Raw genomic sequence first — 15,186 nt, 5'->3', positions numbered from 1 at the left:
TTTACAATTAAAACCAATCTCCAACAACCAAATTACACCACTTTTATCTTTCCATATCTTTTGTTTTCACCCTATCTCATTAAGTTCATTCAACAACACTACGGTGGGAGGACCTTTCTATTTATTCATGATTCAAATTTTAGCATAATTATTTTTCACTCCCAATCATAGCATATCAATTTTAAAAATCAATAACTATTTCTTTGGGGCTTCAATTTTGCATTTTTCTTTTTCAATGTCACACTCCTAACTCAATAGAATTTTCATTAAAGAACCTATGAGCTTTGGATCAAATTATGGTATATTAAAGAAGGGATTAGGCTACACATGAGGCTAACAATGAATAAGCTAAAGGCTTAATGGGGTTGACTAAGATTATGCACCATGGGTAAGTCAAAATAAGGTATAAAAAAGGCTATCAAAGAAGCACCTATATCATCTACTTAACTCACATCTTTTATTTCACTTTACACACACACCGGGCAAGTTCTAGACATCATATGAAATAAGAAATATAAAAAAACTCATATCACACATGGAACATACTTAACTCACATAGGATCTTCATAGACTCAACCACACAATAGCATGAATTCAAATTTAAGCCAACAAGTACTAATGTTATAATCATGAGCCTAGGAGTCTCACAGTAGTAATTCACATCAATCAACATGCTTATACAACTAAAAAACTTGCACAATGTAATCAAATATATCACCAACAAAAATATATTACACATAAATTTTTAAATTGAGCCCAAAATTGAGAATTTTCCCACCCCCACTTAAATATCTACTTTGTCCCCTAAGTAAACTTAAAAGTAAGAAACAGAAATACTCCCTGATAAGAATCATTTTGTTCATCATTTCATGACTCACTTATATTAGCAATAAAGATGTTCTTACATATTGAAGTTGTTGTTCTTCACTATATATCTCCACACACGCCTTTGAAAAAGAAGGGAACAACCCAAGCTATATATTTACCCAAGGAAAAGACATTGATATTGAGAAGATTAAGCAATCTAAGTACTTTCTTTCCTTTTTTTATCTATATGAAGGCACAACTAAAGGTGAACAGGTGTGTGGTCGAATGAATTTATTTATTTCCCTTTTATTTTCTATAACCAATGCTGAAAATCCTCTCTATATGCTTGTTTATTTTTCTTTGGTTTTCTAACTTTATTCAAGTTGCTTCATATTGCTTATGAATAAAGAGTGATTGTTTTGAGATAGATAAAGTCATTTGAAGCATATTATCTTACAGGGAGATCAATTAAACAGATATGCCAAAATGGATAGTAGGACCTTGAAACCACCTGCACACACTAGTCCAAGAGATTTCTCCATGATAAGAAATAAAAACTTTGCAAGTAATAGTAGCCCAGAGGTTCTCCCTATTAAAAGGTTTCACTCAAAGCATAGCTACCCAAAGCATCAGGCTGTGGAAATTAAAGATGAAGAAGAAGAAAGAACCCATGTCAATGGTTCCAAAATAAGACGGTTGCACAGGGAAAGTAGTGCACTAGAGATGAAAACATTTCATCCCCCTTGTGCACTAAAGAAGCTAATGCAGATGCTTCTCCAAATGGATTTGTCATGGCTAGAGAAAAACTGGTACCTCTTGCAATTTTTATGGAAGCTTTTTGAATGTTATGTTATCACAGCCATAAGTCTACAACTTTCAAAAATAATATGATTTAGGTTTTCATTTTGTCTAATCAAGAGTGTCTGACTTGTTTGCTTAAATACATAGAAAATGAATTCCTTGGCTAACAACCAACTTATATTTGTTCACAGTATTCTTTCTTTTCCCTTTATTCTTAATACAAAAATGTTTATATGAAAATCCTACCAACAAACATAAAGTATGATTCACAGTTCTTGTTTACCAAATTTAAAACATATTAAGTACTCAGGTGAACCTTTCCCCGAGAAGGGAATGAGTAAATGCATCTTGATAAAAGATTTTCCTATTTATCAGAAATTTTGTATGCTATACAAGGTCAAATTCTTTGTTAAGAGGAAGAATAGTATATTTTAATAACGACTAAGAAGATTGGTTTGACAGGAGATAATTTTATGGGCTTAGATTTCGACAGAAGCTGCACAACTCCTTAACCCCAAGGGAATGCTGCACCACTTGTTATTTCTTTAATGCCATTTCTTTTTGAGAAAAGATTCTGTTGTTAAAAAAAAAAGAACAAAGCTATATAGCCTAGCTCAACCCGATGCTTTTTAGGTGATTTCTGTACTAACTATTGGAAGTGGTCCTATGTTTCAGTGGTTTCTATTTATATAATGAAACTTATGTAAAGACTCCTAATTGGAAAGTTAAAGTATTTTATAATTAGTGTTGTATTTCCAACCTATTGCTAGTGTAGATGGTAGTATAATATACATGCAATCACAACTCCAAACATGAACATTGTAGCTGTTAGCAAGTGTATTTATTGTTGTAAACATCTATGTGTTTTCTATAATTGGCATGGGTGAATAATGTCATACCTTCAAGCATCCAGACAGAACCCCTGGTTATGTAAATAGACTGATTGATTTTCAAAAATGTAATTATATAATCTAATAAATGTGTTTTTAAAATTGAGCAAAAAATCTGAGATGTATCAATTTGCTCTGTTTATTAAGGTTTTTTTTGGTTTAATTTTTAGATTTTATTAATATTGAAAAATCAACAACATAATTGTTTCTACATAGATGGACCAACCCATCTTAAATCCAAAAGAAATTCAGGCCCTTGCCCAAACTGATCTACAAAGTACCCGGTCCACCCTAAATGCTTAAAACATACATATACTACTCTAGGGTTTCCAAATCCATCCTGCTTTCTAAATCTCCACCTCTTCTTCAAAGTTTCAGGTGAAAATTGGCATATATTCTATTAAATTCTTAGATCATAATGCTCCAATGTTAGATCATCAACTCCATTCCCTGGGTGTTTAATAAATGGTTCAAATTCATCTTTCAGAAGTAAACTTTTGGCCCTTTCTTTGATTTTCTTACTGCTAAACTCTTCTTTTTCTTTCTTGAGTGCTCCTTTTTCACTTATGTGATGATACCGCTGAGATCTCTGCTGATTAGGTTTTAGCTTGCCTATTGTTTGCACTATGTTTGCAGCTGTAATCACTTATATAGGATCTGAGACCCTTTTAATATGTTGTTTTGAATCATCCACAAATCCTTTTGAAAAATAAGTGAGTACACATCCAAGATCTTCCTCAACCATTCATATTATCTTCCTCTAATTTCAATTTACCCCCTCTTTATAATTGTTGCAGTAATAAACTTCCAAAGAAGGTCAGATTGACGTGGAAATAAGGTTTTTCTTTCATTATGACTGTTAGATTTGGATCTGGAAAGTTCATTACTGAAATCTTGAATTCTACGTATTTCACTGTATCTTCGTGCAAACCTTAACTTGATTTGTTGTGTTACTCTCTCAACACTATTATCTTGATGTATGGACATTGAGACTTATCACTTTTCACTGTCCTTCTTCCCTGTGTTTCCAATTGCTAAAAACTTGTGTAAACAAAATCTCCACTGTCAATTGCAAAATTAGTTAAATAGTCAACCAATTGATTCCCCCGCCCCTTAGTATGTGCCGATATTGAACATGCTTGTGATGCATTAGCTTCCAAATTTGCTCTACATGATCTACAATATGCTAGGGATAATTCCATTCCCTACTTAGAACTTTCTACATCAACACTGAATCTGTTTACATGATTAACTTGCTTGTTTGTGTTGCATTAGCATGTTTAGCTCCCTGTAAGATAGCTTCAACCTCTGAAATCACAGTATCATCCATTCTAGAGCCTTTTGCATAAATTAGGTCTCCATTGTTATTCCTTAAATAAAATGCATACAATATTATCCATGGATTACCTCTAGATGCCCCATCAGTGTTATAGATTACCAAAGCAATTTGAGGAAATGTCCACACAACCTTTGTAATATTTATTTTTGGTTTCCTCCCTTCAAGAGCTTTAAGGATGTCTGGCCAACTACTAGGTAAGTTTCTTGTTAGATTTCTTACTTGGAGCAGTAGGCTCATATTTTTGGTAATATTAAAGATTGCCTTATGTAGAGCCATACCTTTTCTTTCGTGTTTCAAGCGGTTTCTTCTCCTCCATAATTCCCATGTAATCATACTTGGAACTGAGTGATAATATGGCTTAAATCTCTATTTGACATCCTTACTCTACCTACTTAGAATATTTTCCCTGAGAGATAATCCATGTATAAAAATACCTTCGCAAAAAGAAAAATAGGACCATGTCCTATTAGCAAAATCAGATCTCAGAAACACATGAGATGGTGTTTCTTGATCCGGCTGCATACAACACCAGCTTTTTTTTGGTCCTTCAACCCCCCATCTTCTCATTAAAGCATCTACTAGTACTTTTCCTTTCCTTAGTCTCCACATTAAGAAAGCCATTTTAATAGGTAAACCTTTTACCCAAGTATGATTATACAAAGCATTTTTCTCTTGCTTTTGCCTAATATATTCCCATGCAGATTTAGCTGAAAATTTACCAGAAGCTTAAAGTTTCAAAATTAGAATGTTCACACTCTCCCTCCTTAATTCTGGAATTAATTTTATCCTGAATATATGTAACAACCTCCTGAGGGAGTAAATTCTTTAATAACTGATAGTTCCATTGATATCCTACAATCAACTCCTTCAACTGCATTTCTAAAATTCCTTGCCTGCAGAATATATTTTACAAATCTTCAATCTCTGTCCAATTATCCAACCACATATTGGATTGACCCCCTTTAATCTTCCATAAGATTTGATGATCCACTAGATCCCTAGCCTACAATATTTTTTTTCCTGAGACCCAGCACCCACATTCCAATAGATTGCATTAGGATGTTGTTTACTGCAATACTTGTTGTGCATAAACCTACTCCAAATTGAGTCTTTAGTTCTAAAATTCCACCAGAGTTTAGCATAAGATAGTAGTTTACCCTTCCAACCTTGTAGTTTACTACTAATCTTATGCATGATTGACTGGTAAAACTCCTTCTTAATGAAATATTAGACACCCTAGATAAGTGAAAGGGAATTGCTTTCTATAGATACTAGTAGCCACCTCTGCCAATACTACACTACCTTAAGAAACACCTTGACACATATAAATAACACTCTTCTATTTATTGATTTTCTGCCCTGAAACCTTCTCATTTTGCCCTAATGTATCAGTTACGAGCTTCAAAGTATTCAAATCATCTTTGCATAGAATAATCATATCATCCACAAAGGAAAAGTGATTGACTTTAGGAATCCCTCTTGGCATTCCAAAGGGTTTAAAATATTCATTACACATAAGAGCCTTGAGAGCTCATGAAAATACCTCAACAGCAATGATAAACAATGTAGGTGACAAAGGGTCACCTTGCTTTAAACCCCTTGTAAACTTAAAAAAACCCTTTAGGCTGGCCCTTTAATAAAATTGAGTACCATTTATTATCCAATAGCCTAATCACTTTATCAATAAGTAATTCTGTAAAACCAACTTTCCTTATTACTTTAGACAGAAATGGTCAATCCACTCTGTTATAAGCTTTCATCATGTCAAGCTTAATGACTATATTAGGAATTTTGCCTCTTTTTCTAATATTAGTAATGATTTCTTGAACCATTAAAATATTATCTAAAATACTCCTCCCCTAGAAAAATCTTGCTTGTTCTTCAGAGATAACATGTGGTAAAACCTTCTTAAATCTTTCATGCAAAATTCTGGAGAAGATCTTGTTAATAAAATTGCTTAATGAAATAGGTCTCAAATCAAAAAAGGTATTAATTACTAGCTTCTTAGGAAGGAGTACAAAATTTGTATGTGTAACAAATTTTGGTAACGGATAACCTCTAAGGAAAGCTAGAATAATTTGATACAAATCCTCCTTAATTATTTCCCAGGTATCCTAAAAAAATGCCCTAGTCATGCCATCTGGACCTATTGTGCTACTTCTATTCAAACCCATAACTGCTTCTTTCACCTCATACATGTTAGGTACTTTATGAATATCCATATTTTAACTTTCAGTGACAATAATAGGAATATTTTCAAGAATTTGAAAATCATCAATATGATCTCATTTAGCAAACTGCTTCTGATAGAACTATTTAACAACCTCTGTAATTTGATTTGAATCCTCTACCCATTCTCTATCCTCATTTTGAATCCTATTGATCTTGAGTCTTATTCTTCTACCTTCAACCAGTGTATAAAATAAATTTGTATTTCTTTCACCATCTTTAAACCAGTCCATACCAACCTTCTACCTCCAAAACTCCTCTTTCCTTCCAAGCTGCAAATTTAACATAGCCCGAGCTTTAAAAAGTAATTCCCTATTTGCTCCTGAAGGGTAATCTTCAAATTGTTTTTCTCTAACTTTGATGATTTTTTTTGGTGTAGCTATCTCTTGGAAGAGGTTACCATAACATTCTTTGCTCCAATTAGATAAAGCAGTCTTCACTTTTTTCATTTTTTGATGAAACAAAATGAAAGGATTTCCCATACAATTAGTCTTCCAATTCTCCTGAATAATTCTCAAGCATGATTCCTCTTTCAACCACATATTCAGAAATCTGAAAGGTTTAATTATAGACTCTTTCACAGTGCTGAAGTTGATTTTTAAAGGAGTATGGTCAGAGCTACTCCTAAGTAAATGTTTAACTTTCAACACTGGGAAAACATGTAGTAGTTTCTCATTTATCAGGATTCTATCAAGCCTTTCAAATATGCACTCCTCATCAGTTCTACCATTTCACCATGTAAACTTGCTCCCTTTATAACCTGGATCCTCCACATTACACACACTTATACACTGTCTAAAATCTTCAGTTTTAACAACTGATACAGGTAATCCTCCTAACTTATTTTCCTAGTTAGTAACCATATTAAAATCCCCCCAATTAACTAAAGTTCTTGCATTTATTGAGCCATATCTTCAAGGGATTTTGATAAAGCAAGTCTCTCTCTTTGGGAGCATTTGGCATAAATTATAGAAACCATAACTGTGATCCCTACTTCTTGATTCACTAATTTTATTGTGATTTGTTGTTCTTCATCTCTAACAATAGTACAAACTATATTGGCTTCCAGGAAAGCCCATATCTTACCAGAAATATTAGAAATTATTGTCTGCATACCTTATCTTCTTCTGTATCTTTAATATTTATACTATCCTGAAAAGGTTCCATTAAACCAACAAAAGAAAACTGGTACCTTTTATGCAATGTAATCAGTCTGGTAAAAGCTTTTTGTGTGTTGACTGATCTAATATTCCAAATAAGAGCATTCATCCCAACTTATTCTTCATAGAGCTCCTTGTCTGCATTGTACTAGTCTTCCTATTTCTGTGATTTTTTTTTGGGATGCCTTATTTTTCTTTTAACCTATCAATTTGTTTAGGTGATAAGTTGCCATCAACTCCCACCCAATTAATAGTGTCCTCCAAATCATCCTCATCCATTACTAAATTTTCCTTGTTACTGCACTGTAATTGGTTTTCAACTTGTACAACTAAAAGCATAATATCTTCTAACACCTCTATCTCCTTATTTTGAGTAACCGGCTGAAGTACAGAAACCTGTATATGACTCTCATCTATTTGAGCTTGTGGAACTAAATCACTGTGATCATCCCTTTCCCTTTTATTAACTTACTCTTGATTTGTCTTATCAACATGCTCTTAATTTTTCTTATCAATTTGCTCTTGATTACTTATGACTGTCTCTGTGTTATCTTTTGTTTGTTGCTGCCCTTGATTAGAAAAAGTGTTAGTAACCCATTCCTTTATGCTCTGACTGATTTGTTGTTGCTTCTCCCCATTTTCTTGTTGATTATCTTTATTATCCTCCATTTCATAATGTTTTTTATAAGAGCTTTAAAGGTGTTAGAAGTTTGCATGTTATTTACCTCTTCATTCTGCAGTTCTCCCATTATGTGGCCAAATTTGTCATTTTTATACCTATTCTGCCTTAATAACCATTGCCTATTATATCTCCCTTTTCTTCTCTATTGAAAGTTTACTTCTGGTATTTGTTTTACTTTATCAGTTTCCTACTTATCTGTAGCTTCTTATTTCTTCTCTTCATCCTCCTTTTCCATCAATTATGGATGCATATTCCAGCATGAACTTTTATCATGCCCTTGAAGGCAACATTCTTTGCAATATTTTGGTTTATAATCATAATGAATATGTATCAATTTAAATTTGATTTCCCCCATAACATCATCTTCTTTATTGATTTACACTCGTGTGGGTAAATTAGCTACTAGATCCACTTTAACTTTCACACGTGCACAACTTGGTCTCATTTTTATTTTTAGTAGCCATATCAACCGTTAATGGTTTACCCACAGTAGAGGCGATTAAAAAGATAGCCTCATTTGTAAATAAGTTGGGAGGTAGATTCGGCATTGAGATCCAAGCCACACCAATGGTTGTTTCCACATCAGGTTCAAACCAGGGATCCCACTTAAGGGTTCTCATCTGCCAGAGTCTTTTCTTGGATTTTATATAAATTGCAGCTGTCGGCATTAAATTAACATAGCCTTCTAACATATTCAACCTAATGAGAATATTTCTAGAATCCATTACCCCTATATTAGAGTCCCCCTCGATATTACATTGTATTGGAATTTGTTTTTGTAGTGCCACAATATCCGATTTTCTGTAGGAGAATTTGTCAATGACAACATATTGTAAATTCCCTTTTAGAATCTGATCCCTTATTTTAGATGATTTTCGTGTAATACTGGGTTCTCCATGTAATATGACTACCGGTTGTGGGAAAATTGGATTTTGCACTTTATCTATAGAGTTGTCCTTTAACAAACTTGCATAAGATGCTTTCTTATATTCCTCATTCAGAATTTTAGAATTTTTTGGTGGGTTAAACCCACCGGACGAGGTGGCCATGACAACCAATGATTAGGCAAACTAGGTGTAGGCAAGCTAGGGTTTTTTTAGAGTCGCGATGTCTTTCTATTCTCTGCTTTATTTATTAAGGACTGCCGTTCTTAAAATTTCTCAGATTTGTAATCTTTTGGTTTTCTTATTTTGTTTTGTTTTGTGTTGTGTGTTCATTCTGACATTTGATATTGTAGGAAATGGACACAAGACAAAGGCGAGGGTTGACTAGATCTCTAAGTTCTTTAATCTCCCCATAAAATGATAGCACCTTGATGAACAAAGGTTGTGAAGTCAGGTTCTATGGTATTCCACGTTATGGAATACGAGGTAAGTTTGTTCCTTCTATCAAAGGTAGTGGCAATAATGTAGGCAATGTTACTTCATGAAATACTGGAAAAAGAGAAGATTCAATAGATGATTCCATAAGGAGATGATTAGTTGACTTTACTTATTTTGTCTCAGTAGAGATCTACCAGTAAGTTCTTAGTCCACCTGGTCAAGATAAATTTTAAAGAAGTAGGTTCTTATGAGCTTTTAACTCTCTCATGCTTTAGGGAACTGGTAAAATAATGATAGGAAAAGCTATTGCAGGCGAGGCAAAAGCAACCTTTTTTACATATCTGCCAGCTCTTTGATGAGCAAGTGGGTATGTTTTATTTTAGTTTATGCAGGTTATTCTGTGAAAACTAAAATGTAGTTGATCCTTTTTATTAGAAGAAAAAGAGGATAAAACCCCAACTTCCTGCTATATTTAACTTTTGGTATGAACCAACATAATTAATCTAACGGGGATGCCACAGTTTTTAAAGTTTTGAATTCATCTCTTTGATCTCAAATCCTACGGAAACATAATCACTTTGTAGGCAACATAAACATTTTACTTTGCACACAATTTTACAATGAGCAGCTCTCTAATAGGTTTATGATATGAAAATACCAAATGAATAAAATATTGAACAGAAGTTCTCCCAAGTCATTTGGAGTCTTAGCTGATACAGCTGTAAAATTTCATATAATTCACACTTGGGAAATTTAAGAAATGACAAGGAAATATAATGGATTGGGCAAGAGTGCATGACAGAAGAAGTTTGATGAGGTCTTATTTGCAGTTATTATAGGTAGTCTAAGCTAGTTTAATATTTGGCTTGGGATGGATCACTAAAATCTAGTACATGAGAGTTGCGTTCCAGCTTAGCTTATTCTAGATATCTATTTGAAGGTGGATGGAACTATCTTACCAAATGATTTTGAACTTATGATTGTAGATTGAAGAGGGGGAGAAGTTGGTAATGGCACTTTTTGGAGTTGCCAGTTGTCTTCAGCCAACTATTATTTTCATTGATGAAATAGATTCTCTGTTGTCTTAGGTATGTAATTCTCTGATACTTCAGTGTGAAGAGAAATCTTTTTCTAAGTGCATGATATCTTCTTACAGAATGGGATGCAATATTTTGAAAAAGAGCATATCTTGCAAATTGCTTGATTGCTACCTTTTCTGACATTCTGGATGTATCAATGAGGTGTAGTTTGTAAAGTGTAAACTGAGCAATTCAATGAGAAATTTAAATCTGCCAGATTTCTTTTTACTACAAAAAAATCCTTAACTTAGTTATTTGTGAAAGAAAATTTGATTATATCATTCGTAGAAACAGGTGCAACAAACAGGCCCCACGAACTTGATAAGGCTGCAAGGATATGGCTTACTAAAAGACTCTATGTTCCACTTCCTTCCTTAGGTGCAGGCTAGATCCTCCACCTTTTTATTAATCAAGAATAGACTACTGTGATCACAGATCACTATTGTGACCATATCTCTGGGAATACAGAAGCAAGAGCTTGGATTATCAAGATCTTACTGGAGAAGGATGGGTTGTTTAAGCTTTTAGATAAGGATATTGTTTCCATTCGCAAATTCACATATGGTATTTGAAACTCATGTTTCTACATTCAAAAATATTAGTCTCATTTGATGAGGCAGTAGTTTTGTCCATCATTTCTATTTTGCCCCTTTTATTTTTGAATTTCTTATTTATTACATTTTGCTTAAATTTTCAGGGTATTCTGGGTCGGACATGAAGAATTTAGTGAAGGATGCTTCCATGGGTCCACTAAGAGAAACTCTTAGGCACGACATAGAAATTACAAAGCTAAAGAAGAAGGATATGAGGCCAGTAACTCTTCAGGTAATTTGCTGGCACAAAAAATAGAAAAGAACAAACTAAGGCTGTTGCATATGATTCCATAATTTTTTCATCATAGTATTTTCAAAATGTTATTTTGCACAGGACTTTGAGAGTGCGTTACAAGAGGTAAGTCCTTCTGTGTCTTTCAATGAACTTGGTGCATATGAGGACTGAAACAAACAATTTGAAAGCTTAGCATTTTCCAATTTCATGGAGTTAGTGAATTTAATTCCTTCATTGATAACTTACAATGTGTAAAGCACACGCGCATGCCACAAAACAAGTAAACAGAAAAAGAAAGTGGCAACAGCCGATACAATTGTGTTTGTGGCAATTAATTGAATTTTGAATTTTAATGTTGTTTGTGTATTCATTTTTGAGAAACTTACTACTTTTAGGAAATGGGTAATTTGTTTCCTTCATTTTTCTATTCCTATTTTGTAGCTGATTGTGTTTTTATGCTTTTTGATACAATTGTGTTTGTGGTAATTGATTGAATTTTGATGTTTGTTATTGGTTTTTGAGAAATCTACTATTTTTAGGACATGGGTGACTTTGTTTCTTTCATTTTCATGACTGATTTATATTATGTCATCATTTTAAGTGCTAATTTATATTATTTTGTTCTCTTTCTATACAAGTCCAAAATGAAGAAAGAGATGAAGAAACTGATGAAGGCATTGACCTTACTTGAAAAGATTTTTGGGTTGTGGATAAATGCTCTAATATCAATAGTTTTGTGTTGACTTTCTTGAAACTTATCATGACTCAAACTTGCTAGTATGTAAAAACTTAACTAATCATTTGGACTTGATTACATTTTGCTTTTGGGTTTAAATTACTAGCTTGTTGTATATTTTGAATTATAAGATTATTAATGAATGATTTTATTTTGTGGACACATATTGTGTTATAATTTATTATGTATGAAAATAAAAATTTACATTAATACTAGTGACTATTTATACAAATCATTTCAATTTAATAACATGTGGCGTCGCAACAGAATAACAAAGACGTCGTAATAGATGCTATTGCAACGGTTTAATCTCGCTGGAATAGAATCTATTGCAATGGTTTAATGTCATTGCAATAGAATCTATTGCAATGGTTAGTAACAGTTGTAATAGATGAAAATAGGCGTCCCAATAAGTAATGACATAGTTGTAATAGGTATTCGAAAAATGTTGCAATAAAATAACAAAAGCTCTGTAATAGATGTTGTTGCAACAATTTAATGTCATTGCAATAGCTTCTATTGCAATGGTTAGTAACCATTGCAATAGATGAAAATAGGCATCCCAATAAGTCAAAAAATAATTGTTGCGTAGTTGTATTAAATCATCGCCATAGCTTGACCTATGGTGACGGTTAAGGCAACCTTCACACAAACCATTGCCATAGACCTATCGCAATGCCCACTTGTAGAACGCTTGCTGAACCATTGCGGTAGACCTATGGCAACAGTTTTTCTGTCTATTGCAACAGTTTTACAACCGTCACCATAGGGGTAATTTCTAGTAGTGATATTCCCATCAACCTATGACTCAATAAGAAACAAAAACTACGTGAATTAAACAAAACTAAAAACTAAAAATAAAACATACCTGCTTAACTTGGGTTGCCTCCCAAGCAGTGCCTGATTTAGTGTCACGGCACAACCCAACTCAACTAAACCCAATTCCTTCATCTTCTTCCTCAAACTTGGAGGCCATCTTCTTATTCATTTCTAACCTCTTAAGTGTACACTCTTAATGTCAACAACTTTTCAACTTTAACCTTTTCAGGCTCATCCACCTGCATCACATCTCGTTGCGGTATTAGAGGCTTTGGTTGCTCACTGAGGGTGACCAAAAAGGTCTTTTATGGAAAAGGCTCCACCATCCCACACTTATCCCCTTTAACAAAAGTAATCTTGCACAAGTCTTTATAGTGGGATAATGTGTTAAGGGATTTGTAGACTTTGAAAACTGCCTCTTCATCCTCCAACCTCATTTTGAGCATACCCTCTCTCACATCAATTAAAGCTCCACCCGTCGCTAGAAATGAACTTTCTAAGATGATTGGTACGTATTTATCTGCCTAAAAATCTAAAATAATAAAGACAAAAGGAATAATAAATTTACCAACCTTTATGAGCATATTCTTTATCACTCCTTTAGGACGGGCTATGGTCCCATTTGCCAGCTACAGTATTACAGAGCTCGATCTAAGCTTCCCTAAACCCCAATGTGTTGAACAAACATAGGGGCATCAAGTTGATACTTTCCCCTAAATCACTAAGTTCCTACTCCACCTCATTATTTCCAATCTGAATGGGGAGAGTGAACTTACCAGGGTCCTTAAGATTTTTGATATATTTTGAGTAACCACAAAACTATACTATTCAGTGAGTGCTATTGACTCCACATCTTGTAACTTAACCTTATTAGCAACCAAATCCATCAAGAACTTAGCTTACTTGGGCATACCCAGCAAAATATCTAAAAGAGGAAGGTTAATGTGAAGCTCTCTGAACGTATCAAAGAACTTAAAACATGCATCTTTCTTTGATTTTCTGTGCTTTTATGGGAAAGGAATTTGCAGCATCTTCTGCTCCACTTGCTCAACATCTTTTTCTTTTGAGTAGTCAGATTTTCTCAATTTTTCAGCAACGTTGTTATTTACCTATTGGGACTCGACTCAGCATTTCTCTCTTTTTTTGGGAGGTTTTTCATGAAGCTCTTTACCACTCCTCAAAGTCATTGCCATAACTTGTTTTGGAGTTTTTGTATCTCCTGGTAAACCACCTTGAGTCCTAGTATTTAATGCTTGTTGTAACTGTCCCAACTTCAACAATAAGTTTCTATGGGATGTTTGTTGTTTCTTTATATCAGCTGCCAACTGTGTCTAATTAGCTAGAACCTGCTTTATCATCTCTTTCTACTTTCTAGTTAACTAGTTCCTTTGTGACGGTGGTTGCAGAATTTGATGTTGTTGTGCGTTCCATGATTGAGACTTCCACTTTATTTTGTAGGCATTACCATAATTTGGACTTAGATCATTGCCCACATACATTATCAATTCCAAATTTGAAGCACACATGGTTGCAGAAAGGCCACTATTCCCACAAACTTCACACTAACCTACAGCTTATTAGATTGGATTAACTGTGGCTGTAGGTTGTTCTACTCCTAACTTCAAACTACTTATTTGAATTTACAATATAGAGATCTAAGCAGATATGGCAGTGAATTGGTCAACCTCTAATACACCTCCAACTCTTTTTGTGGCGCTCCTCAAATCTGAATGTCATTCTAGATTTGCTTGAGCTATACGGTTTAATAAAGTGTATAGCTCATAATATGTCATCTCAAGAGCTTGAACACATACAACTGAATCAGGCAATATTTTTGTATTGTGATCAAAAGCCTATACAAAAGTATGAGCAAGTACCTTATTAGACTGTTAATGGTGTGGACAATCCCAAAGAAGTGCCTTGAAGTGCTCCCAATTATGAGAAAGATTCTTGTTTGGCTTTTATTTGAAGCATACTATCCCACTGTAAAGTCTTGCAGTTTTGCCGTACGGGAAAAACCGGATAATGAATTTACGAACCAAGGCATCCCATGATGCGATTGAATTTGCTGGCTCCGCATTCAACCATATTTTTGCTTCACTAATTAGTGAAAAAGGGAACAACGTCATCCTCATATAGTCTTCATTTACACCCATATAAATGAATGTGTCACTGATTTCTAGAAAATTTTGCAAGTGGAACTATGTATCTTCATGTTAAAGCCCTGTGAACCGCCACTGCTACTTAGAAACTATACCATATTTTGTTTAAGCTCGAAATTGCCTCTAGCTGTTGGCTTTTGAAATGGGGAGGTCAAATTGGTTAGAAGTGAGATTGCCACTTCTCTGACTATCCTGCGGGCTACTTGTTGGTCAGATATTGGAGCGGGATCTTCTTGATCTTCTTTGATTTATGGAATTTAAGGGAGAAGGCTTGCTTCGCTCCAATATTTATGAAAAAGTTGTTCAAGTTCTGAGCTTTGTTAAACCAAGTC

General features: G+C 34.0%; 1 pseudogene; it reads left to right on the top strand.

The window, feature by feature from the left end:
- The first annotated feature begins 359 nt into the window (after window positions 1-359).
- On the top strand, window positions 360-11,442 carry LOC107879144 (annotated as a pseudogene).
- Window positions 11,443-15,186: the final 3,744 nt, after the last annotated feature.

This window comes from Capsicum annuum, chromosome 8, assembly GCF_002878395.1.
Source record: "Capsicum annuum cultivar UCD-10X-F1 chromosome 8, UCD10Xv1.1, whole genome shotgun sequence".
Classification (NCBI taxonomy): domain Eukaryota; kingdom Viridiplantae; phylum Streptophyta; class Magnoliopsida; order Solanales; family Solanaceae; genus Capsicum; species Capsicum annuum.
Note: the sequence above shows the minus strand (reverse complement) of the source record. Positions and strands in the feature narration are given on the sequence as shown.